A 22,346-nucleotide genomic window follows, 5' to 3' on the forward strand; every position below is an offset into this window, starting at 1 on the left:
TATTTTCCTGGAGGTAGCTTCCTAATTGGCCGCTGCTACGCTTGCCATCCAAAGAAGGTTGTGGGTGGGCTCCCGATGCTGCTGGTCCAATCACAGGGCCGGCAGCTCTCGAGCCTCGGTGGCCCCACCAGGAGAGGCAGATGTTGCTGAGGCAGTTGGACACTGCACGGGCACCTCAACAGAGAATAAAAGCAAAATGCTGCGGATGCTGGAAATCTGAAATAAAAACAAGAAATGCTGGAACCACTCAGCAGGTCTGGCAGCATCTGTGGAAAGAGAAGCAAAGTTAACGTTTCGGGTCAGTGATCCTTCTTCGGAACTGACAATTATTACGAATGTCACAGGTTATAAGCAAGTGAGGTGGGGGTGGGACAAGAGATAACAAAGGAGAAGGTGCAGACTGGACAAGGCCACATAGCTGACCAAAAGGTCATGGAGCAAAGGCAAACAATATGTTAATGGTGTGTTGAAAGACAAAGCATTAGTACAGATTCGGTGTTAACGGACTGAATATTGAACAGCAGCAAGTCCAAACATGAAAAAAACAGTGGGTAAGCAAACTGAACAAACTAAGATGAAATGAAATAAATGCAAAAAAAAGGTTGTAAAAAAGAAAAAAAGAAGAAAAAAGAAAAAACAACTAAAAATGAAAGTAAAGTGGGGGGCTGTCATGCTCTGAAATTATTGAACTCAACGTTCAGTCCGGCAGGCTGTCGTGTGCCTGATCGGTAGATGAGATGCTGTTCCTCGAGCTTGCGTTGATGTTCACTGGATCACTGCAGCAATCCCAGGACAGAGATGTGAGCATGAGAGCAGGGGGGAGTGTTGAAATGGCAAGCAACCGGAAGCTCAGGGTCCTGCTTGCGGACCGAGTGGAGGTGTTCCGCAAAACGGTCACCCAGTCTGCGCTTGGTCTTCCCAATGTAGAGGAGACCACATTGTGAGCAGTGAATACAGTATACTACATTGAAAGAAGTGCAAGTAAATCATTGCTTCACCTGAAAGGAGTGTTTGGGGCCTGGGATAGTGAGGAGAGAGGAGGTAAATGGGCAGGTATTACACCTCCTGCGATTGCAGGGGAAGGTGCCATGGGATGGGGACGAGGTGGTGGAGGTAATGGAGGAGTGGACCAGGGTGTCGCGGAGGGAATGATCCCTCCGGAAGGCTGACAGGGGAAGGGAGGGGAAGATGCGTTTGGCAATGGCATCACGCTGGAGGTGGCGGAGGATGATCCTTTGGATATGGAGGCTGATGGGGTGGAAAGTGAGGACAAGGGGAACCCTGTGGCGGTTTTGGGAGGGAGGGGAAGGGTTGAGGGCAGAGTACGGGAAATGGGCCGGACACGGTTGATGGCCCTGTCAACAACAGTGGGGGGGAATCCTCGGTTGAGGAAAAAGGAGGTCATACCAGAAGCACCATCATGGAAGGTAGCATCATCAGAGCAGATGCGTCGAAGACGGAGAAACTGGGAGAATGGAATGGAGTCCTTACAGGAGGTAGGGTGTGAAGAAGTGTAGTCGAGGTAGCTGTGGGAGTTGGTGGGCTTATAATGGATATTAGTAGACAACCTATCCCCAGAGATGGAGACAGAGAAGTCGAGGAAGGGAAGGGAAGTGTCAGAGATGGACCATGTAAAGGTGAGAGAAGGGTGGAAATTGGAAGCAAAGTTGATAAAGTTTTCCAGTTCGGGGCGGGAGCAGGAAATGGCACCGATACAGTCATCAATGTACCAGAAAAAGAGTTGGGGGAGGGGGCCTGAGTAGGACTGGAACCAAGAATGCTCGACATATCCCACAAAAAGACAGGCATAACTAGGACCCATGCGGGTACCCATAGTGACACCTTTTACTTGAAGGAAGTGCGTGGAGTTGAAGGAGATGTTGTTCAATGTGAGAACAAGTTCAGCCAGGCGGAGGAGGGTGGTGGTGGATGGGGACTGGTTGGGCCTCTGTTCCAGGAAGAAGCGGAGAGCCCTCAAACCATCCTGGTGGGGGATGGAGGTGTAGAGCGATTGGACGTCCATAGTGACGAGGAGGCGGTTGGGACCAGGAAACTGGAAATTGTCAAAATGACGTAGGGTGTCAGAAGAGTCACGGATGTAGGTGGGAAGAGACTGGACCAGCGGAGAAAAGATAGAGTCTAGATAGGAAGAAATAAGTTCAGTGGGGCAGGAGCAGGCTGACACAATGGGTCTGCCGGGACAGTCCCGTTTGTGGATTTTGGGAAGGAGGTAGGTGGGCTGTCCGGGGTTGCGGGACTATGAGGTTGGAAGCTGTAGAGGGAAGATCTCCAGAGGAGATGAGGTCAGTGACAGTCCTTTGGACGGTGGCTTGATGTTCGGTGGTGGGGTCATGGTCCAGAGGGAGGTAGGAAGAAGTGTCTGTGAGTTGGCGTTGAGCTTCTGCAAGGTAGAGGTCGGTACGCCATACAACAACAGCACCACCCTTGTCTGCAGGTTTGATGACCATGTCGGGGTTAGACCTGAGAGAACGGAGTGCCTCAAGTTCAGAGGGGGACAGGTTAGCGTGAGTGAGGGGGGCAGAGAAATTGAGATGACCAATGTCTCGCCGACAGTTTTCAATGAAGAGATCAAGAGCGGGTAAGAGGCCAGGGGGAGGGGTCCAGGTAGAGGGTGAATGCTGGAGGTGGGTGAATGGGTCTGCTGGTCGGGGGGAGGACTCCTGGTGAAAGAAGTGAGCCCGGAGGTGGAGGCGACGGAAGAAGAGCTCAACCTCATGCCGAGCGCGAAATTCATTGAGGTGGGGGCGTAAGGGGATAAAACTGAGACCTTTGCTGAGCACAGAACATTCAGCATCAGAGAGGGGGAGGTCAGAAGGTATAGTGAATACACAGCAAGAGGTCAGATCAGAAGTGGTGGGATCAGAGGGAAGTGAAGCGGTAGGAGGATCTGGAGGAGCATTAGTCCCCATCAGCTGCTGGAGCTTGCGTTCCTTGACACCTGAAAGGAAGTAAAAATGTTTTTTGTTAATGCATCGGATGAGACGAAAGATGAAATGAAACTGCGGAGTAGAACAGCTTTGAGATAAGGTGAGGCGGTGCTGCTGGAGAGAGAGGTCCAGTGTGTACATGTGGCGGCGCATAGCACTGAGTGTGGATCTCAGGATGCGGCGAGAGTAGCAGTCCGAGGAACGTTGTATTTCTCGGAGATACCTGTGATCCTGGGTGGAATCAAAGCATGATGGGTGAAACTGCAGTTGGAATCCACGTGGAATAAGTCGGAACCGGAGACAGTCACTGAGGAAGGAGATGTGGCCTTGTCCAATCTGCACCTTCTCCTTTGTTATCACTTGCCCCACCCCCACCTCGCTTGCTTATAACCTGTGACATTTTTAATATTTGTCAGTTCTGAAGAAGGGTCACTGACCCGAAACGTTAACTCTGCTTCTCTTTCCACAGATGCTGCCAGACCTGCTGAGTGGTTCCAGCATTTCTTGTTTTTATTTCACCTCAACATAGAGGTGCCCTTGGAGTGGTGATGATAACTTTTTAGATGGGCCACGCAGGCAGGCCCATTGGATCTGAGGGGGGAATCCCTCGAGCAGCAGTGTTTGGGCCGCAGACACGGCCTTTGCTACTGGCAGACCCCTCTTTGGTTTATGCAGCCTCCGGCCCCGATGGTCCCCTGGACTGCTGCAGTGAGACTGCCTCTGTTAAGCTGGCGGCCTCAGCATGCTGCGGTGGGGTTGCTCTGCTGCCGCCAAAATGGCAGCGGTGCCGCAAAATCACCCCAAATTGGAGCCTTAACTATGCAGGTTGGCAGTGTGTCGCCACCTTGCAATGGGGAGCTGATTGGAATGCCAGCCTGCTTCTGGGAAACTTCCCCGGTGGTGGGAATGCAGTAGGTAACTGTCCCGACACGAGTCCCTGCTATGTTCCCGGCATCCCCGCCTCCACTCCAAAATTGGATCCAAAATTCCTTAGTGGCAGGAGGCAGAGGGTGATGGTAGAGGGTTGTTTCTGCGAATGGAAGCCTGTGACCAGTAGTGTACCACAGGGATCGGTGCTGGGACCCTTGCTGTTTGTAGTGTACATTAATGATTTAGACGTGAATATAGGAGGTATGATCAGTAAGTTCGCAGATGACACAAAAATTGGTGGTGTCGTAAATAGTGAGGAGGAAAGCCTTAGATTACAGGATGATATAGTTGGGCTGGTAAGATGGGCGGAGCAGTGACAAATGGAATTTAATCCTGAGAAGTGTGAGGTGATGCATTTTGGGAGGACTAACAAGGCAAGGGAATATACAGCGAAGTCCAAAGTACGGAAAGTCCTCATCAGGGAACTCCTCTTTGCTGACGATGCTGCTTTAACATCTCACACTGAAGAGTGCCTGCAGAGTCTCATCGACAGGTTTGCGGCTGCCTGCAATGAATTTGGCCTAACCATCAGCCTCAAGAAAACGAACATCATGGGGCAGGACGTCAGAAATGCTCCATCCATCAATATTGGCAACCACGATCTGGAAGTGGTTCAAGAGTTCACCTACCTAGGCTCAACTATCACCAGTAACCTGTCTCTAGATGCTGAAATCAACAAGCGCATGGGAAAGGCTTCCACTGCTATGTCCAGACTGGCCAAGAGAGTGTGGGAAAATGGCGCAATGACACGGAACACAAAAGTCCGAGTGTATCAGGCCTGTGTCCTCAGTACCTTCCTCTATGGCAGCGAGGCCTGGACAACGTATGTCAGCCAAGAGCGACGTCTCAATTCATTCCATCTTCGCTGCCTCCGGAGAATACTTGGCATCAGGTGGCAGGACCGTATCTCCAACATAGAAGTCCTCGAGGCAGCCAACATCCCCAGCTTGTACACACTACTAAGTCAGCGACGCTTGAGATGGCTTGGCCATGTGAGCCGCATGGAAGATGGCAGGATCCCCAAAGACACATTGTACAACGAGCTCGCCACTGGTATCAGACCCACCGGCCGTCCATGTCTCCGCTTTAAAGACGTCTGCAAACGCGACATGAAATCCTGTGACATTGATCAGAAGTCGTGGGAGTCAGTTGCCAGCGTTCGCCAGAGCTGGCGGGCAGCCATAAAGACGGGGCTAAAATGTGGCGAGTCGAAGAGACTTAGTAGTTGGCAGGAAAAAAGAGAGGCGCAAGGGGAGAGCCAACTGCGTTACAGCCCCGACAAACAAATTTCTCTGCAGCACCTGTGGAAGAGCCTGTCACTCTAGAATTGGCCTTTATAGCCACTCCAGGCGCTGCTTCACAAACCACTGACCACCTCCAGGTGCATATCCATTGTCTCTCGAGATAAGGAGGCCCAAAAGAAAAGAAAAGAACAAGGCAAGGGAATATACAATGGATGGAAGGACCCTAGGACTCACAGAGGGTCAGAGGAATCTTAGTGTATTTGTCCATAGATCACTGAAGGCCGCAGCACAGGTAGATAAGGTGGTTAGGAAGGCATATGGGATACTTGCCTTTTATCAGCCAAGGCATAGAATATAAGAGCAGGGAGGTTATGATGGAGCTGTATAAAATGCTGTGTACAGTTCTGGGCACCACACTATAGGAAGGATGTGATTGCACTGGAGAGGGTGCAGGGGGGATTCACCAGGATGTTGCCTGGGCTGGAGCGTTTCAGCTATGAAGAGAGACTGAAAAGGCTGGGGTTGTTTTCCTTAGAGCAGAGAAGGCTGAGGGGAGATATGATTGAGGTGTACAAAATTATGAGGGGCATTGATAGATTAGATAGGAAGAAACATTTTCCCTTCACGGCGGGGTCAATAACCAGGTGGCATAGATTTAAGGTAAGGGGCAGGAGGTTTAGAGGGAATTTGAGGGAAAAACTTTTCACCCAGGGGGTGGTTGGAATCTGGAACACACTGCCTGAAGAGGTGGTAGAGGCAGGAACCATCACAACATTTAAGAAGCATTTAGATGAGCACTTGAAACACCATAGCATACAAGGCTACGGGCCATGCCGGAAAATGGGATTAGAATAGGTAGGTGCTTGATGGCTGGCACAGACACAATGGGCTGAAGGGCCTGTTTCTGTGCTGTATAACTCTGACTCACTCCCGCCTTCCAGTGGCCAGGAAAATTCTGCCCAATTTGTCTATTTTGAAAGTGGGGTCAAGGGTTATGTGGGTGGGGCCAGTTGAAGTGTCTTTTATGCGGGCCAGGTCATGGGTCAAGGTGTCAATTGTTGGGTGGGGGTCAGGGGTATGTGTGCTTATTTTGGAGGTGGGAGCCAGTTAATATGTCTATTTCGAGGATGGTTAGGGTTCAAAGTGTCGATTTTGAAGGCGGGGCCAGTTTTCAGTGTGTCTGTTCTGGGGGGGTTCAGACTCCAGAGATGTGAGTCCACAGCCTGAATCAGGATATCCATAGCTGACTCCGAGAACCTGCCCACCTTCCCTGCAGGACCTCTACCTGCTATTTTGGACATTTGAAAATGTCCCCCTGTTGTCAGTTGCCAGAGCGCACCTCCCGATTAAAAGATGCGGGCTGCTTTTAAGTGGAATAAGTCAAGCCCGATTTCCCATTCCGCCCCCGGACAGGAGCGCTGGCAGCACCAATTTCGGGTGCTCCCTGCACCCCCATGCAGAGGTGTGTGCACTGCGTGCCCCTCCCACCACACCCCCTCCATTTTCAGGTGCAATCAAATGTTTAGGCCAAGGTGAATCTAAAGAGACGAGGCCATAACGCAAGATTCCCACTGGGGAGCAGCTCCAGTGGGGAGCACGGGACAGAGAGTCGGCACAATTGGAGCTGCTGAAGCTAATCTCTAATTCATGCTCCCTTTCAGTGCAGTCATTTGCTTGTTGGAGGGGAGCGGAATTGTGGAATTAACCCTTAAACCACCTCCTCGGGGTAACCTGTTTTCAGCAAGTATGGGATGGGAGAACAACTAGAGTTTTAAAAAAATGATCACAATGTAAAATGGCCACATTCGCCAATTTCTCGGACTTTGTAAACCCCATAAAAGGTCCTGTAAAACAAATGAGCAGAAGGGGGCACCCTCTTGAGATCCATTTGTTTGTTTATTCTATGCCTTATTTTAGATTGATTTCATCCTTATTAAGTCAGCTCCAATTCATAATTGCGTCCTAGTAGTGCTAGGTCTAAGAGCATTAACAGGACCTTGCTCTTTCATGACACATTTAGTTTTTTGGTACTCAGTTCCAAGTCTCTGCTCAGTGATTTGAGTCATTTATGGCTTAGAATGAGGCCATTTGGCCCATCGAGGCCATTAGATCCCAATTCTTCATCCTTGAAGCAGAAATTAATGAGACCAAAAGAAACGTCAACGCCAGCTGTTAACATTCCAGCTGGCATTTTATCGGAAAGCATTAAGTCCCGAGCACGGCACCAAATGCAGGTCCCAAGCCCGCACAGGCAGACAGCAGGAACCCGGCTGCGGCCTCCTAATTGGCAGCTGTTGGGTCTGCTGTCCCTTTAAGGACGGTGAGCTGGGTCGGCAGCTCTGCAGCTTCAGCAACGGCACCGAGATAAAGGTTGCAACAAAAGCGAGAGGGCACCTACATTTTGAGGCCCCACTCACAGGGTAGTTAGAAATTTATTTTCTGTGCCAGGGCCAGGCAGTCAGGTGCTGGCGATTGGAGGGGTAACCACTCCAGCAGCGGTGTCAGGGCCGTGAGGGTGGGCTTTGCGGGAGGCCCCCCTCCGTGGGCCATGGAGTCCCCGGATGCACTGGAGCTGGTTTTGTGAAAGGGAAACCATGTTTAACCAATTTATTGGAGTTCTTTGAGGGAGTTACATGTGCTGAGGATAAAGGGGAACCAGTGGATGTACTGTACATAGATTTCCAGAAGACATTTGATAAGGTGCCACATCAAAGGTTATTGCAGAAAATAAAAGCTCATGGTGTAGGAGGTAACACATTGGCATGGATAGAAGATTGGCTAGCTAACAGGAAACCGAGAGTAGGGATAAATGGGTCATTTTCTGGTTGGCAAGATGTAACAGGTAGTATGCCACAGGGATCTGTGCTGGGGCCTCAAATTTTTACAATTCATATAAATGACTTGGATGAAGGGACCGAAGGTATGGGTTGCTAAATTTGCTGATGACACAAAGGTAGGTAGGAAAGTAACTTGTGAAGAGGACATAAGGAGGCTACAAAGGGATATAGATAGGTTAAGTGGGTGGGCAAAGACCTGGCAAATGGAATATAATGTGGGAAAGTTTGAAATTGTCCACTTTGGCAGGAAGAATAAAAAAGAAGCATATTATCTAAATGGTGAGAGTTTTCAGAGCTCTGAGATGCAGAGGGATCTGGGTGTCCGAGTGCATGAATTGCAACAGGTTAGGATGCAGGTACAGCACGTAATTAGGAAAGCTAATAGAATGTTATCCTTTATCGCGAGGGGAATTGAATACAAAAGTAGGGAGGTTATGTTCAGCTATACAGGGCATTGGTGAGACCACATCTGGAGTATTGGAGGGTTGTAATCTCTGGATTACTCCCTGTGCCACGTGCCAGTGAGGCTAGAAATAGGAAGATAGTGAAGCTAAACACGTGGCTGAGCAGCTGGTGTAGAAGGGAGGGTTTCAGATATCTGGACCATTGGGCTCTCTTCAGGGACAGATGGGACCTGTACAAGAAGGACGGGTTGCATCTAAACTGGAAGGGCACTAATATCCTGGCTGCAAGGTTTGCTAGCGTCACTCGGGAGGGTTTAAACTAGTGTGGCAGGGGTTGGGAACCAGAGCAGTAGGACAGATAGTGAAGTAAATGAGGAGGACATAGTAAATAAGGCCAGTAGGACTAAGAGGAAGAGCAGGAAGGGAGATGTTGCTGAGCATAGCGGGACTGGTGGGCTGAAGTGCATTTGTTTCAATGCGAGAAGTATAACAGGTAAGGCAGATGAACCTAGAGCTTGGATTAGTACTTGGAAATATGATGTTGTTGCTATTACAGAGACTTGGTTGAGGGAAGGGCAGGATTGGCAGCTAAATGTTCCAGGCTTTAGAAGCTTCAGGCGGGATAGAGGGGGATGTAAAAGGGGTGGGGGAGTTGCATTACTGGTTAAGGAGAATATAACAGCTGTACTGCGGGAGGACACCTCAGAGAGGTCATGCAGCGAGGCAATATGGGTGGAGCTCAGGAATAGGAAGGGTGCAGTCACGATGTTGGAGGTTTACTACAGGCTTCCCAACAGCCAGCAGGAGGTAGAGGAGCAGATATGTAGACAGATTTTGGAAAGATGTAAAGGTAACAGGGTTGTAGTGGTGGGTGATTTTAACTTCCCCAATATTGACTGGGACTCACTTAGTGCTAGGGGCTTGGATGGGGCAGAATTTGTGAGGAGCATCCAGGAGGGCCTCTTGAAACAGTATGTAGATAGTCCAACTAGGGATGGGGCCATTCTGAACCTGGTATTGGGGAATGAGCCCGGCCAGGTGGTCGAATTTTCAGTGGGGGAGCATTTCGGGAGCAGTGACCATAATTCCATAGGTTTTAAGGTACTTGTGGATAAGTTTAAGAGTAGCCCTCGGATGAAGGTGCTAAATTGGGGGAAGGCTAATTATAACAATATTAGGCAGGAACTGAAGAATTTAGATTGGGGGCGGCTGTTTGAGGGTAAATCAACATCTGACATGTGGGAGTCTTTCAAATGTCAGCTGATTAGAATCCAGGACCAGCATGTTCCTGTGAGGAAGAAAGACAAGTTTGGCAAGTTTCGGGAAGCTTGGATAACACGGGATATTGTGAGCCTAGTCAAAAAGAAAAAGGAAGCATTTGTAAGGGCTGGAAGGCTAGGAACAGATGAAGCACTTGAGGAATATAAAGACAGTAGGAAGGAACTTAAGCAAGGAGTTAGGAGGGCTAAAAGGGGTCATGAAAAGTCATTGGCAACCAGGATTAAGGAAAATCCCAAGGCTTTTTATACATATATAAAGAGCAAGAGAGTAACCAGGGAACCACTCAAGGACAGAGATGGGAATCTATGCGTGGAGCCAGAGGAAATGGGTGAGGTACTAAATGAGTTCTTTGCATCAGTATTCACCAAGGAGAAGGACTTGGTGGATGATGAGCCTAGGGAAGGGAGTGCAGATAGTCTCAGTCATCTCATTATCAAAAAGGAGGAGGTGTTGGGTGTCTTGCAAAGCATTAAGGTAGATAAGTCCCCAAAGCCTGATGTGATCTACCCTAGAATACTGAGGGAGGCAACGGAAGAAATTGCTGGGGCCTTGACAGAAATCTTTGCATCCTCATTGGCTACAGGTGAAGTCCCAGAGGACTGGAGAATAGCCAATGTTGTTCCTTTGTTTAAGAAGGGTGGTAAGGATAATCCAGGAAATTATAGGCCGGTGAGCCTTACGTCAGTGGTAGGGGAACTATTAGAGAGGATTCTTCGGGACAGGATTTACTCCCATTTGGAAACAAATGAACTTATTAGCGAGAGACAGCATGGTTTTGTGAAGGGGAGGTCGTGTCTTACTAATTTGATTGAGTTTTTTGAGGAAGTGACGAAGATGATTGAGGGAAGGGCGGTGGATGTTGTCTATATGGACTTTAGTAAAGCCTTTGACAAGGTCCCGCATGGCAGACTGGTGCAAAAGGTGAAGTCACACGGGATCAGAGGTGAGCTGGCAAGATGCATACAGAACTGGCTCAGTCACAGAAGACAAAGGGTAACAGTGGATGGGTGTTTTTCTGAATGGAGGGATGTGACTAGTGGTGTTCCGCAGGGATCAGTGCTGGGACCTTTGCTGTTTGAAGTATATATAAATGATTTGGAGGAAAATGTAGCTGGTCTGATTAGTAAGTTTGCGGATGACACAAAGGTTGGTGGAGTTGCGGATAATGATGAGGATTGTCAGAGGATACAGCAGGATACAGATCGGTTGGAGACTTGGGGGGAGAAATGGCAGATGGAGTTTAATCCGGACAAATGTGAGGTAATGCATTTTGGAAGGTCTAATGCAGGTGGGAGGTATACAGTAAATGGCAGAACCATTAGGAGTATTGACAGGCAGAGAGATCCGGGCATACAGGTCCACAGGTCACTGAAAGTGGCAACGCAGGTGGATAAGGTAGTCAAGAAGGCATACGGCATGCTTGCCTTCATCGGTCGGGGCATAGAGTATAACAATTGGCCAGTCATGTTGCAGCTGTACAGAACCTTAGTTCGGCCACACTTAGAATATTGCGTGCAATTCTGGTCGCCACACTACCAGAAGGACGTGGAGGCTTTGGAGAGGGTACAGAAGAGGTTTACCAGGATGTTGCCTGGTCTGGAGGGCATTAGCTATGAGGAGAAGTTGGAAAAACTCGGATTGTTTTCACTGGAACGACGGAGGTGGAGGGGCGACATGATAGAGGTTTACAAAGTTATGAGCTGCATGGACAGAGTGGATAGTCAGATGCTTTTTCCCAGGGTGGAAGAGTCAGTTACTAGGGGACATAGGTTTAAGGTGCAAGGGGCAACATTTAGAGGGGATGTGCGAGGCAAGTTCTTTACACAGAGGGTGGTGAGTGCCTGGAACTTGCTGCCAGGGGAGGTGGTGGAAGCAGATACGATAGCGACATTTAAGAGACATCTTGACAAATATATGAATAGGAAGGGAATAGAGGGATATGGGCCCCGGAAGTGCAGAAGGTGTTAGTTTCGGCTGGCATCAAGATCGGCGCAGGCTTGGAGGGCCGAATGGCCTGTTCCTGTGCTGTACTGTTCTTTGTTCTTTGTTCTACTGTGTACAATACTGGTCTCCTTATTTAAGGAAGGATGTAAATGCATTGGAGGCAGTACAGAGAAGGTTTACTAGACAAATACCTGGAATGGGCGGGCTGTCTTACGAGGAAAGATTGGACAGGCTAGGCTTGTATCTGCTGGAATTTAGAAGAGTAAGAGGCAACTTGATTGAAACATATAAAATCCTGAGGGGTCTTGACAGGGTGGATGTGGAAAGGATGTTTCCCCTTGTGGGAGAATCTAGAACTAGGGGTCACTGTTTAAAAATGAGGGGTCGCCCATTTAAGACAAGGATGAGGAGATATTTTTTCTTTCAGGGAGTCTTTGGAATTCTCTTCCTCAAAAGGTGGTGGAAGCAGAGTTTTGAATACTTTTAAGGCAGAGGTAGATAGATTCTTGATAAGCAAGGAGGTGGAAGGTTATCGGGGGTAGGTGGAAATGTGGAGTAATCAGTTCAGTCATGAAGTTATTGAATAGCGGAGGAGGCTCGAAGGGCTAAGTAGCCTACTCCTGCTCCTAATTCATATGTTCTTATGAGCTCTCTGGGAAGCCACTGGAAGGCCACCTCCATGCAGCTGGCGGGGGCGGGGGAGGTGGGGGACGGCCACTTCACTGCCGGCAAAATGGTATCAACCCACTAAAATGGCCCTTAATTGGGCCTTTATTTGGCTAAATTGCCCACCCGCCTTCTGTCGGCTGGCGGCCATGCCGCTGCTGAGCCCACCACTGGGAAAATGGCGGGACTGTGTCAGGGAGCCCTCCCGATGGGGCTCCTCAACATTTCACCTCCCCCCCCACCCCCCCCAGCCCGCCACCTGGGGACAGGTAAAATCATGCCCTCTTGAGTCAGTGGAATGTGGGTTCAAGCCCCACCCCAGAGATCTGAGCACATCAGTTAGTCTGGAACCCCAGTGCAGTACAGAGGGAGAGTCGCATTGTCCGAGATACTGTCTTTGAGATCACATCTCAGGTGGATGTAAAATATCCCCTGACACAATTTGAACGTAAGCAGAGGAGTTTTCCCCAGTGTCTTGGTCAAGATTAAATCCTCAGCCAGCATCACTCACACAGCATCGTCACTCATGCCTGGCCACAAGCTCAGAGTCACTCAGTCATTATCTCATTGCAGATTGTGGGACCGCGCGGTGCTGTGTGCAAATTAGCTGCTGTGATTCCGACGGTGCCTGAAACTTCATTGGGTGTAAAGCACTTTGGGATGTTCTGAGGTCATGAAAGGAGCTATAGCAATGCAAGTTCTTTCTGTTTTTTCTCTTTCCTGTGTATGGCCTGTCATTGGAGAGACTCGATTCCAAACTCAATATGACCACACCCATGAAATCTTAGCACCTGAGAAAAGGAATTACTGGAATGTATTTTAGGCCTGCAATCTAATGTTCAAGTTCAAATGACGATTATAAACCACTTGATCTTTGCCCTGTTTTGTGGACACCAGATCATTTCCTCCATTGGAGTCCAGCGTTTTGCAGTTGCGTGCAGTAAAAATTAAATTGTTACTGTGCCTATGGGTCATTGCTGTTAATGAGTAGATGGTGAGTTTCTGTAACAAAGGCTGTTATTTCCCTACATTGAGCAAAAAGCAAAAGATAAAATCCACACCAAGCTGAAGCTGCAAACATTGAGCCCAGCGGAATATTCCACCCTGCATAGTGCATGCTCTGCTTATTTGCACTGGTGATGAGTTGCCTTACAGGGACCACTGGAGGGCATTTAGTGGGAGATAACTGGGGCTGAACTTTACAGCTCCCGAAGATGGAGGTGGGTCTGGTGATGCACAATTACCCCGTGCCCGCTCAATGTGATGCAGGTAGCTCACCAACATTGTGCTAGATATGCATTACCCTGATTGCAGCGTGTAGCCAGGGCCAGGGCTCAGAGGCTAGCACCAGTTAAAGCCAGCCTGCGCCTCTTGAACAGGAGGTGCGCTGTGGCTGGAGATGGTGGTTCAAGTCTCACCTGGTAAAAGACTGAATGAGAAACATGGGAGAGTGCGGGCTCCAAGATTCTTGGATGCTGCACTGGAGGCCTTGGTGGAGGAGGTGGAAAGGAGGAGAGATGTCGTATCCGCAGGGGGTCAGGAGCCTTCCAGACACATGGTCAAAAGACAATGGCAGCAGATAGTTGTGTTGGTTAATACCAGCAGTCTAACTCCAAGGATCTGGATTCAGTGCCGCAAAAAGTTCAATGACCTCACAAGGTCAGTGAAACTATCTTCAAATGTCATATCCCACCGCTAGTCCCTCTCTCTAGCAGGACCACAACTGGAGGCGGCAGCACCTAACCAGTAGGGGACCACCAGGGCTGTGTGTCCTCAGCCACATTAAAGAGGTGGTGCTTGACATGGTGGAGGCTGTGGCAGCAGTGGCACGGAAACCATCAAAATGACAGTATCTTCATACCTAATCATTCTCACATCCCACTTCTCCCTCATCCCACACTCTCTCTTCTGAGTTACAAACTGGAGGTGATGTAAGCGCGCACCTCTTAATATCCCCACCCTCCCCTCACCACAACCTTGCCCTTGTGCCTCTCTCCTTTCAGATACCCGAGAGGAGGACCCCGGCCGGGCAGTGGAGGAACAGCAAGAAGACAGCGATGATGAAGGCACAGCACCATCACTCAATTTCTCACGCGAGGCCGCAAGCTCGGATACTGGTACTGCATGTAAATTAGAGGATAGCTTAGAGGCAGGATCTGCACGTAGTGAGACGCTGGGCAGGAGTGGCCTTTAGTCAGGGCAGGGAGCAGGGGTGCCAGCTCACTGGAGGGCGAGGTCGCACACAAGTTCCGCTGGATGGGACTCAGATGAGGACTTCGATGGGACAGCCTACAGAAGCAGGCTAATGGGTATGCACAATGAAATGCTTGGTGCATTGGGAGCTCCGCCAGAAAGGCTCTGTCAGGCAGCATGGAGGTGTTCACCACTAATGTTAGACAGGGCTTTGCACAGAGCTTGGAACTCATCCTTTCCAGCATGGAAGTGGTGGCCAACTCTATTAGCAAACTGGCAGACCCAACCATGATGTGGTATCTGATGGCTGATGTCTCAGCTTCCATTGCAACATAAGCAAAATACACCCAACATCTACGTGCTACAGTGCAAGCTCAGGCACGCAGGCTTAGACTGTTGCCATTATGGCTGTGGATACCAGTGCTCAAAGGGGCTTGCAGGATGTCGCAGCAGTCCAGCAATCTGTCTTCAAGCAAATTACATGGATTACTGAGTCTCTGCCCCCCTGGAGAGTGGCAGCAAATCCATGGAGCACGAACCTGCTGCCCTATCTCAGGATGACGACATTTGCCCTCCCACTCTGCCAGTGCCCTTGCTGCTGCCTGTCAGCCGGCCAGCCCAGTCTGCTGCCACTCATGCCGAGATGGTGCAGTCTGAAGCCAGGCCCTCAAGGCCCAGTGCTGCTCAAGGTCGTCCTGCAGTCCCACCCAGTGAAAGTCAGCAGCCTTCCAGCAGCCACTGGGCAAGCATTGTGTAAGGGCACTCGGACAGGCAAAGGTACATGGAAGACAGGCACTAAGGGAATAAACAGGGGTGATTAGTTGACTTCTGTATGCAATATGGCATGATTTCATTTATAAACTTGGTTTGGAATATTTATTTTGTGCTGCCTTTTATTTTTACATTGTGACCAAGCAGACGCTGTGATGGTCAGTGACAGAGGGGAGATAAGGTGTGGGACCTTTGGTGAATGGGGAATTGAAGCTGTGATTACTGGTATCGCAGTCGACGCAGTTCTTCACCAACAGCCTGCCCAGAAAGGAGCTGCCTAGATTTCTACCTACCGTCCCCTCCACCTCCTCCTCCTCGTCTTGATCCTCAGCCGCTGCTCCTGTAGTCTGTGGTAAGGGTTGATCCCTCATGATGGTGAGGTTGTGCAGAGTGCAATCTTGACAGCCACTCCGCAGACCTTCTCCACAGCAGTCCAGGCAGTGGAAGCATGTTTCCGCTGGGCCGCTCGGTCACGTTTCGTGTGGCAGCTTGGCTTTCGCTGTATGCATACTGTGCATGTGCGCGTGTGTTGTGCACTGGAATTATCAGTGATAGCCCTTGTTGCCCAATAGCCCCTCTTTGCTTTGCCTGTGTTGCCTCTAATGCAGCTGGCACAGCAGGCTGCCAGAGAATGAAGGCATCATGATTGCTGGCGGGTTACTGATTATTGACCTGGATGATTCGCTGCTGATGGTCACAGACCTGCTGGACATTGAGGGACCCTTTCAGTTCCCCTAGAAGGGAGAGCTGACATGTGGCACCTGTGAAGTGACGCGCGTACATTCAGTGGCACCCTGCGCCATGGGGAAGCCTGCAGTGCTAGCGAGGTTGTGCGTTCACTCCACCTGCTGCTCCCTGGAAAGAGAGAATGAAATGTATTCAGCTCTCTTGGGATACAGAGTCTCTGTGACATCCCTTGTGCAACAGTGGATGGCAAACTGCGGGATCTTGCAAAAGTCTCCTGCTCCGGTCTAGAAGGAACTCAATGCATAAAGGTTCACAGCCATGGTGACCTTCACAGCTGCAAGCAATGCAGTCCTTGCCCTGCTTTGAGATTGCACTTGTGGCTGCAGTAGGTGGCAGATTTCAGTGAAGATGTCCTTACTGGAGTACAGACATGTCGCATATTGTTCCTCGCTGAGGTCCAGGTAGGGGAATTGCGCGTTGAACACTCTGGGCCCTCCAGATGAGGGCCCTTCTCCCCTCCTCCCTCTTCCAGCAGCTTGTCCTGCTCCGCATGGCGGGAGCCTTGAAGTCAGGACAAAGTCCTTCAACACCACTCATTGTAGACATTAGCAACTTTAAAGATCTCTAGAACACACCAAACATTTGGACAATCATAGCTACAGCAGCAGAAGGCAATCAACAACTAACTTGTAAGTAGTTGATGATTCCTTTAAATACCTGTGGTGGAAGGTCCTTCAAGTTGCTGAATGCGTGTTCAGCTGCACGAGGTTAAGAGATCGCATTAGCTGGAGTGTTGAGCTCCAAATGCTGACATCAACTCAGTGTTAGATACTGATTGACATCATGATCTGCCTCCTCTACATAGCCCAGCAAACGCTCACTCTGTGCTCTCTAACGCCTTCATCACTATGGCGTCTGGCACGACTTGCACCAGAGGTGTCCCCATGCATCACGGAAACCATTTTGAGCCTCTAAGGCTCCAAAAAACGGTAACTATGGATCCGAATTTTGTGCCCTTTTTGTTCATGTTTTGTTGGGTGGCAGGAATTGTTTGAGTTGCTTGGAAGCTCTGCTGATGGATGCACATTTGTGGAGGTTGCCACGGAAATGGATGCCCCTTCCTGTCTGCATCACTGTTTATTGGCTTCCTGACAGCCAAACGTTGCAAATGGGTGTGTGGCCCATGCCTTCTTAATGTGTCAGTTTACAGGTCACCCATCAACCCAGCAGTAGTCATCAATGATTGACATCTGGACTGTGATCTCGGATGCTAATTGCAAGAAATACCACTCACGCCTGTAAAGGAGGTGATCTTGAATTTTCACTTTAGATCAGCTCAGACACAAACAGCACCAGGTGATTTTTGGCCCCGCCTTCTCAAACCCATGATGCAGCTCGATCATCAACAAAGTGACGGAAGGTCTCATCGACAGTGCTATCAAGCGGCACTTAAACAGCAACAATCTCTTACAAACGCTCAGTTTGGGTTCCGTTAGGGCCACTTGCCTCCTGGCCTATTATAGCCTTGGTCCAAATGTGGACAAAAGATCTGAACTCATGAGGTGAGGTGAGAGTGATTGCCCTTAATATCAAGGCAGCATTTGACCGAGTGCGGCATCAAGGAGCCCTCGCCAAATTAAGGTCATTGGGAATCAGGGGGAAAACTCTCCACTGGTTGGAGTCATACCTAGCACAATGGAAGATGGTTGTGGTTGTTGGAGGTCAATCATTCAGTCCATAATATCACTGCAGGAGTTCCTCAGGGTGGTGTCCTAGGCCCAACCATCTTCAGCTTCTTCATCAATGACCTTCCCTACATCATAGGTCAGAAGTGGGAATGTTCGCTGATGATTGTATGATGTTCAGTATCATTCGCAACTCCTCAGATACTGAAGTAATCCTTGCCCATATGCAGCAAGACCTGAGCAACATTCCAGCTTAGGCTGATTTGTGGAAAGTAACATTTGCGCCTCACAAGTGACAGGCAACGACCATCTCCATCCAACAGGAGAGAATCTAACCATTTCCCCTTGACATTCAATGGCATTACCATCACTGAATCCCCCACTATCAATATCCTGGGGGTTGCCATTGACCAGAAACTGAACTGGAGTTGCCATATAAATGCTGTGGTTACAAGAGCAAGTTAGAGGCTGAGAATTCTGCAGCGAGTAACTCACTTCCTAACTCCACAATACCTGCCAATATCTACGAGGCACAAGTCAAGAGTGTGATGGAACCCACTTGCCTGGATGGGTGCAGCTCCAACAACACTCAGGAAGCTCGTCACCATCCAGAAAAACAAAGCAGTCCATTTGATTGGCACCCCATTCACAACCTTCAACATTCACTCCCTCCGCCACCGACACACAGTGGCAGCAGTGTGTACTATATACAAGATGCACTGCAGCAACTCGCTAAGCGTCCTTAGACAGCACCTTCCAAACCTGCGACTTCTACAACCTAGAAGGACAAGGGCAGCAGATGCATGGGAACACCACCACCTGCAACTTCCCCTTCAAGGCACACACCATCCTGACTTGGAACTGTATTGCCGTTCCTTCACTGTTGCTGTATTAAAATCCTGGAACCCTCTCCCTAACAGCATTGTGGGTGTAGCTGCACCAGATGGACTGCAGTAATTCAAGAAAGCAGTTCACCATCACCTTCTCAAGGACAATTAGGGGTGGGAAACAAATGCTGGCTTTGCCAGCGATGCCCACATCCCATGAAACGGATAAAGAGGATGTGAGTCTGCACCACAGTTCTTATTTTAGTCAGCTGAATCTTCGTCATACATTTACCATGTTTTTACCTAACATAGGAAATAGGAGCAGGAGTAGTCCATTCACCATTTCGAGCCTGCTCCGCCATTCAATAAGATCATAGCTGATCCTCTATCTCAACACTTTCCCACCCTATATCCGTATCTCTTGATTCCCATTGTGTCCAAACATTTATCAATCACAGTTCTGAATATACTCATTGACTGAGCAAGCACAGCTCTCTCGGATAGAGAATTCAAAGATTCACAACCCTCTGAGTGAAGAACTTCCTGCGTGTCTTCATCCTAAATGGCCACCCCCCCTTACCCTGAGACTTTGACCGCTAGTTCTAGACTCCGCAGCCAGGAAAAACGGACTCTCCGCATCTACCTGTGTCAAGCCCTCTAAGAAATTTCTGTTTCAATGAGATGGCCTCCTTCTTCTAAACTTCAGAGTTGTTACGAAAGCGATTATGTTTTTGTTAAAATATTTTTTGAGGAATTCATAATCATACTGAAGAAATGTTGGACCAGTTTTTTTTTCAAGCGGGTCATTAAGAGGACACAGAAAGAACTAGTTTGGCAGCAATGATTACTGGTTGTTACATGACTCAAGTTAAAACTAGAACAGAAACCCTGGTAATTGGGGAAGATGTGTACAGAGAAGTGACAGTCGCGTGCCCCTTGATAGGACAAGCCAGGAGTAGCAGCATGCCCTTGAGAGCAGCAAACTCACAAGCATTTGGTTGTATTGTCAGTGTGTTTACCTTCTAGAATGAGATAAAGTTAGAGCCTGCTGAAGAAGTGTCGCAGAGGAAGAGACCAGATTCTTGCTAAATATTTAAAGAGTTAAGCCTGATGGAGAAGAAAATTCCCAAGGAAGGAGAGAAGACCACAACCCAGCTCAGCTTTCCAGCACCTCTCTAAAAGACCCTGAGAAGTCCACTGTGTTCACTCATCTCGTCTCCTGTCTTTGAAGAAAAGCCTGCTAAATTAATTCTCAACGTCGCCTGAAAAGAACTGTTCTAAAAGATCCCAGTGACCTGTCTACGTATACTCAGAGACCAGACTGTATGCCAGTTTTGGAACACAACATATCTCATCTGCTGTTTTCTTCAAGAATGAGCCAGTACTCAGCCCAAGTGGTTTTTGGCTGTAACGAAGCTCTGAACAAAAAATCCCTTTTATTTTTTCCGGTTAACCTGTGTATATGTGAATGTGAGTAGCTAAGGTAAAAAGGGAACTTTAAATTTTCAATCTGTGCATTTGTGCTTTACTTCATTACTGGTTAAGACTTGTTTTATAACAAACTGATAATTTTGCTGTTCATTAAAGATACCTGGTTAGTGTGTTTTATTCTGGGAAAAATAGAGTATATGATTGACCGTATCAATAAGTGGGAAAATGTAAATATATGTTGTGACCTGTGGAGAAGTGGGACTAGAGTAAACAGTGCACTCTTCCCGCCTCAGTTGTAACCCATTCTACTCAATCTCTCCTTGTTGGACAACCCTTTCATCCCAGGACTCAATCTAGTTTTAAAGTCTACAAACCAAACTATTGCGAAATCCACCAGGGTAGAGCTTCTGTTGGCCCGATATAGTCAGCACACACTATCTCTCTGTAGAAATACACCCCATTTACTTGCTGTCAGTGATCAAGTGCAAGCTATCAAGTGCTGAGGCTTAGGGAATCTCGAGTGTACATGAAGGCACAGCTAGAAAGGCACAGCTGTAATTTAACTGGCTAAGACTGGCACAGTTCATTCGTGGATTGAAAGCGTCTAATACTTTTCCATCAGGGTTACGCTACACCAGTACCAGATTAACTTATAGTCTTATCTAGAGTCCAGTTGCCAGTGACAGGTCAATCCTGCAGGCAGGCTCCATGAATGCGCCAAGTGCTGCAAGTTCAGTGGCAAACTTACCAACAGGCAGAAAAACCTCTTCTTGACTAAAAATTGGTCTTGATAGTGAGAGATGTGCCTTAAAAGGAATATGTGTGACAACACTTCCTTATCGAGTTCGCAGGCAAGCCATGCTTTTTTACTGTAGCAGGTTAGGGGGTATGATAGGGAATTAAACTCTTGAGTGTTGGGGCAACTCCCAAAGTCAAACCATTATTGAATCTTAAAGCACCAAAGGAGGCCACTCATCCCATCCTGCCTGTGCTGGCTCTTTGAACGAGCTATCCAATTAGTCCCACTCCCCTGATCTTTCCCCATAGCCTTTCTAATTTATCCTTTTCAAGTATAAATCCAATTCCCTTGGGATAGAATCTGCTTCCACTACCCTTTCAGGCATTGCATTCCAGATCATAATAACTCACTGTGTTTAAAAAAAATTCTCCTTATTTCCGCTCTGATTCTTTTACCAATTAAGCTAAATCTATGTCTCTAGTTAATGACCCTCCTGTCAGTGGAAACCATTACTCCTTATCTACCCGAGCAAAACCCTTGAAAATAACTTACTTAGATGGGAACCCAATGGTACATATTTGATGATTCCAGATCTGAGCCAGTCAGGAGGAATGTAATCCATGGGCTGTTGATGATTGACTAAAGGGTTGGCTCCATTATGGGCTCTGAAAGGGTTGACCTGTTGTTGGCAGCTGTGATTGTTCTCACTTAACGCCAGGTAATCCTGAATACCAATGCGATAATAGTCAGAATGACCTAACTGGGCAAGTCTCAGGAAGCTTACAATCTGATTGTAAACTGTGCCAGCCTCAGCTGGTTAAATTCTAGCAGTACCTTGTTGCACACTTGTGGTACTTACTGGGCTTTTGTAAGTGTGATGTGTCCCTAACGTGAGTGTGCTCTCCATATGGGGCAAATAGAGGTTCGATGCTTGTGGATGTCTCAGTAGTTGGTTTGGGGACTCCAAATGGTAGCGTGGAGCAGATGAAAAATAAGAACTGTGGTGCAGACTCCCAATATACAAGGCTGATGTATGCATTAAATGATACGATCGGACACGCCACATATAAAGACAAGACTTGCATTTTTATAGCACCTTCTACAATCTTAGGACATCCCAAATTGCTTCAAACCCAGTGAAGTACTTTTTGAAGTGTAACTACTGTTGTAATGTAGGAAATGTGGCAGCCAAGCTACTCACAGCAAGCTCCTGCGAACAGCAATGCAATACTGACCAGATAATCTGTTTCAAGGATGGTGAATCACAAAAGTACAAAACTGTAGAAACTGCTGCAGCAGCCTCCCTTTACCAATTAATTATTAAACTGACTAACATAGTTTACACAAAAACATTTACCAAAGATGAGAAATATCTCCTGACTTACATGTGTCGGTGGGTCCCAGTAACAAAACAGCAGCAGGAATCCAGGTTTCCGTGATAAATGTTACTACTCAAGATAGCTGAACACACTGATACGTCCTGGCATTGGTCACAGTTATAAGGAGAATCGCAGCATGTTACGAATAAACTGGAGTCCAAAGTATTTCATGGATAATTAACTTGTTCAATTTCAACTACTTCCTTGGAAAGATAACTGTAATTTATAGTGTTAGAAATTTAAGCCTGTTAATGGGACACCATAAAGAGGAATGATAGTCCAAGCTGGATATGTTATGTTTAAGTTTTTATCATTGTCAAGTTTTTTGATACAGGAAGGGCTGAAATTTGTGCTGGAGACGGGGCTCCCGGTACCAGGTT

The 22,346-nt window shown here is 48.2% G+C and overlaps 1 protein-coding gene across 1 annotated transcript in view; it reads right to left on the reverse strand.

The window, feature by feature from the left end:
• The window catches only part of slc28a1 (solute carrier family 28 member 1), a 268,104-nt gene extending 246,017 nt beyond the window's left edge, over positions 1 to 22,087 (reverse strand). The window contains exon 1 of the mRNA XM_068015394.1: positions 21,973 to 22,087. The gene's annotated coding sequence lies outside the window, so the exon portion shown is untranslated. The remainder of the gene's footprint in view (positions 1 to 21,972) is intronic.
• Positions 22,088 to 22,346: the final 259 nt, after the last annotated feature.

The sequence above is a fragment of the Heterodontus francisci genome, chromosome 35 (genome assembly GCF_036365525.1).
Source record: "Heterodontus francisci isolate sHetFra1 chromosome 35, sHetFra1.hap1, whole genome shotgun sequence".
Classification (NCBI taxonomy): Eukaryota; Metazoa; Chordata; class Chondrichthyes; order Heterodontiformes; family Heterodontidae; genus Heterodontus; species Heterodontus francisci.